The sequence below is a fragment of the Otolemur garnettii genome, unplaced genomic scaffold, assembly GCF_000181295.1.
Source record: "Otolemur garnettii isolate 467f Iridium unplaced genomic scaffold, OtoGar3 scaffold00204, whole genome shotgun sequence".
Lineage (NCBI taxonomy): Eukaryota > Metazoa > Chordata > Mammalia > Primates > Galagidae > Otolemur > Otolemur garnettii.
In genome coordinates this window covers 465834-470042 of record NW_003852599.1, presented here as the reverse complement: position 1 = coordinate 470042, position 4209 = coordinate 465834, and positions in this window count along the sequence as shown.

Genomic DNA, 4209 nt, shown 5'->3' with positions numbered 1-4209 from the left:
TGGCGGGCGCCTCTAGTCCCAGCTACTTGGGAGGCTGAGGCAAGAGAATCGCTTAAGCCCAGGAGTTGGAGGTTGCTGTGAGCTGTGATGCCATGCACTCTACGAAGGGTGACATAGACTCTGTATCAAAAAATAAATAAAAAATAAAGGAGGGAGCAGCAGAGAGGAGTGACTTTCCTTGCCCTTAATAGTAAACCAGGAATTGGCACTGGCTCCCAAGAGAGGGTTATACCACCTTACCAAGCACTGGGGACCTTTTTCAGAATTAAGAGGGGGAGGGGAGTTGGTAGTGTATACGTTTCTCCTCATAAAAATGAATTTATTGAGCATTTACTCTACAGGGAGGCCATAAAGTTTGTGTGCAGTTTTATATTGTGCACCATTTTAAATTGCACATGAACGTTATGGCCACCCTGTATATCAGATGCTGTAGTAAAAGCTTTATGTGTATACACATTCATTTAATCTTCTCAACAACCCTCCAAGTACTATTATCATTGCCACTTAAGATAAAGACATGAAGGCACAGAGGTTAATATGCCCAAAGTGCAGTTACTAAGTGACAGAAGATCTGAACCCCCGTGATGACTCATTTGTACTATTACGCACTACACCACTCAATATCCTCAAAATAGAAACATTAAGACAGTAGTGTTAAAATTCCAAAATTACTTCCTTTCTCGTCTTAGAAAATTCCTGGCTCAGCACCCATAGCACAGTGGTTATGACAGCAACCACATACACCAAAGCTGACGGGTTTAAACCGGGCCTGGGCCAGCTAGGCAACAATGACAACTGCAGCAAAACAATGGCCGAGCGTTGTGGCAGGCCCCTGTGGTCCCAGCTACTTGGGAGGCTGAGGCAAGGGAATTGCTTGGGCCCGGGAGTTTGAGGTTGCTGTGAGCTGTGGTGCTATGGCACTCTATGGAGGGTGACATAGTGAGACTGTCTCAAAAAAAAAAAAAAATTCCTAACTGCTCTAGGAATGCTGGTCTGTGAATAGTTATTATCCCCATTTTAGAGATGAGAAAAGTGAGGCACAGAGGAGGTTAAAAAAATTTCCCCAAGTCATATAGCTAGTTGATGATAAGTCAGGATTTAAGCCCATGACTGTAATGTCCATAATGCTTAAACTTGGAGACAATCGAAAACACAGGGAGGGACAGTGGAAATGCACTCTTCTAGTAAACCAGGTGATTCTACAGCCAATTTTTTTTGATTTAAATAAATCAATAAATTACTTTTTGAACTTTTTTTTTCCTGGGTTTTTGCCAGGGCTGGGTTTGAACCCGCCACCTCTGGCATATGGGCCTGGCACCCTACTCCTTTGAGCCACAGGTGCCGCCTCTGAACTTTTTTTTGAGACAGTCTCACTATGTCACCCTTGGTAGAGTGCTGTGACATCACAGCTCACAGCAACCTCAAACTCTTGCCTTGGCCTCCCAAGTAGCTGGGACCACAGGCGCCTACCTCAACACCCAGCTATTTTTTGTTGTAGTTGTCATTGTTTAGCAGGCCTGGGCTGGGTTCAGACACACCAGACTCTGTTTATGTGGCTGATGCCATCACCACTGTGCTACAGGCACTGAGCCCACTTTTTGAACTTTTTTTTTTTTTCAGACAGAGTCTCACTTTGTCACCCTAGGTAGAGTGCTGTGGCATCATAGTGCACAGCAATCTCAAACTCCTGGGTTCAAGAGATCTTAGGCTCCTAAGTAGCTGGGACTACAGAGGTGGGTCACTAAGCCCGCCTAGTTTCTCTATTTTTTTAGTAGTGATGGAATCTCAATCTCGCTCATGCTGGACCTTTTGTACTTTTAGACTATCAGAGAAAATTGGACCATCTTTGCCAGTCACCTTCTTTAGAGTCACAAATATCATCTAAATGCTAAGTGTTTCCTCATATAAAAAACGATAGCTGTTGTACTCACCTCAGAGGATTATTACTTGAGTCAAGTCATCCATCATATACTAAAGGGTGTTGTACAGACATATTGAACAGAGTCTGAAGTCCCAAATCTGCCCCTTATAGGCAGATGGTGTAATTAATAAAATATGGAACAAATGTACTGCATATGAAATTGCTTGAAAGATAAATGGGTGATACTTTCCAAGTGAAAGTAAAGGTCATGCCACACGTCTCACCGGTTCTTACCTTTGAATTTTTGCCTAGATTATTTTTTCTTTTCTTTTTTGGTAACAGCTTTACTGAGATGTAATTCACTAGCCATACAATTCACCCGTTTAAAGTGTACAGCTCAATATTTTTAGTATATTCAGTTGTGCAGCCATCACCACAATCAACATTAGAAGTTTTTTTGGTTTTTTTTTTTTGCAGTTTTTGGCCAGGGCTGGGTTTGAACCCACCACCTCCGGCATATGGAGCCGGCACCCTACTCCTTTGAGCCACAAGTGCTGCCCAACATTAGAAGATTTTCACCCCCCAAAGAAAATCCTACCCTTTAGCAGTCATCCCCCATTCCTCACATCCATTCCAGCCCTAGGCAACCACTAGTCTACTTTCTGATCTCTAGATTTGTTTGCTATCTAGATTGTGTCTTACTTGCCAATCTTGTCTTCTTTCAATGCACCAGGAAATTCATTTTTTTTCTTTTGAGACAGAGTCTCATTATGTCACCCTGGATAGGGTGCCATGGTGTCACAGTTCACAGCAACCTCAAATTCCTGGGCTCAAGGGATTCTCTTGCCTCAGCCTCCCAAGTAGCTGGGACTACAGGCACCTGCCACAATGCCCAGCTATTTTTTGTTGCAGTTGTCATTGTTGTTCAGCTGGCCCAGGCCAGGTTCAAACCTACCAGTCTCAGTATATGTGGCTGGCACCATAACCACTGTGCTACAGGTGCCAAGTCAGGAAACTCATCTCTTAGAAGCCATCTGGACTCATGCCACTTGCTTGATCCCTGGTTTACTGGGCCTTCTCAGTTACAGTGAAATACTTAGGCCAAATTTTAGATTGATGGATACAACGCTGCTGTTTCGTAAGCCAATTACCATATATAGTCTCCACTCCCCTTTTAAATTGCCAGCACCTTAAGGAGCAAGGGAACCGACTTCTGGCTTTTATATACCTTCTTTGAACCTTCTGTCTCTCGTGATCTGTTTTAGTGATAGCCAATCCAGGTCTTTTTTTTTTTGAGACAGAGTCTCCCTTTTCACCCTTGGTAGAGTACCGTGAGGTCATAGCTCACAGGAACCTCAAACTCCTGCACTTAAATGATTCTCTTGCCTCAGCCTCCTGAGTAGCTGGGACTACAGGTGCCTGCCATAATGCCCTGCTATTTTTAGACACAAGGTCTCACCATGGCTCAGGCTGGTCTCCTCGGAGTGCTGGGATTACAGGTGTGAGCTGCTGCACCCGCTCCAGGTCTTTCTAATTATAATGCCCCTGGTGGCAATTTCTTTAGGGAGACAATACTTTTTTATTTTTATTTTTCTGATTTTTGAGACAGAATCTCACTCTTGTCCTTGCTAGATTGCTGTGGCGTGAGCCTAGCTCACCACAACCACAAGCAATCGTCCTGCCTCAGCCTCCTGAGTAGCTGGGACAGCAGATGCCCACTACTACAACGAGCTAAATTTTCTGTTTTTAGTAGAGAGTGGGGTCTCCCTCTTGTTCAAGCTGAGCTAGAACTCCTATGCTCAAGCCGCCATCCTGCCTCAGCCTCCTAGAGTACTAGGATTAAAGGCAGGAGCCACTAGGCCTGGCGGGAGATGATCCTTTAGGTCATGTTTTCATTTCTTTTTAAAATTTTTTTTCATGTTTTCATTTCTAAGTTCCACCTTCTTCATTTCTGTCATTAGCGCCCTTATCCCATTACTCCCCAGATGGAATTGCCTTGTACTTCTCCACACTTCCATTCCCTGGACTCATTAATTTGCAAGTTTCTTTTTATTATATGAACTTTTTCCTTCATTGCTGTGATAGTCTCCGAACTAGATGTCCTTTCCATTATTTAAGGCATACCTCAAAATCATCTAAAAAATCAGCATTTGTTATTTTATTCACTTTTATGTAAAAATAAAGTTAATAAACGTTATATACACCCTGTCTAAATTATTTGTCTGAAAATCTTGGTAAGCCAGGGTGGCGCCTGTGGCTCAAAGGAGTAGGGCACCGGCCCCATATGCCGGTGGTGGCGGGTTCAACCGAGCTCCAGCAAAAAACAAAACAAAACAAAACTGAAAAGC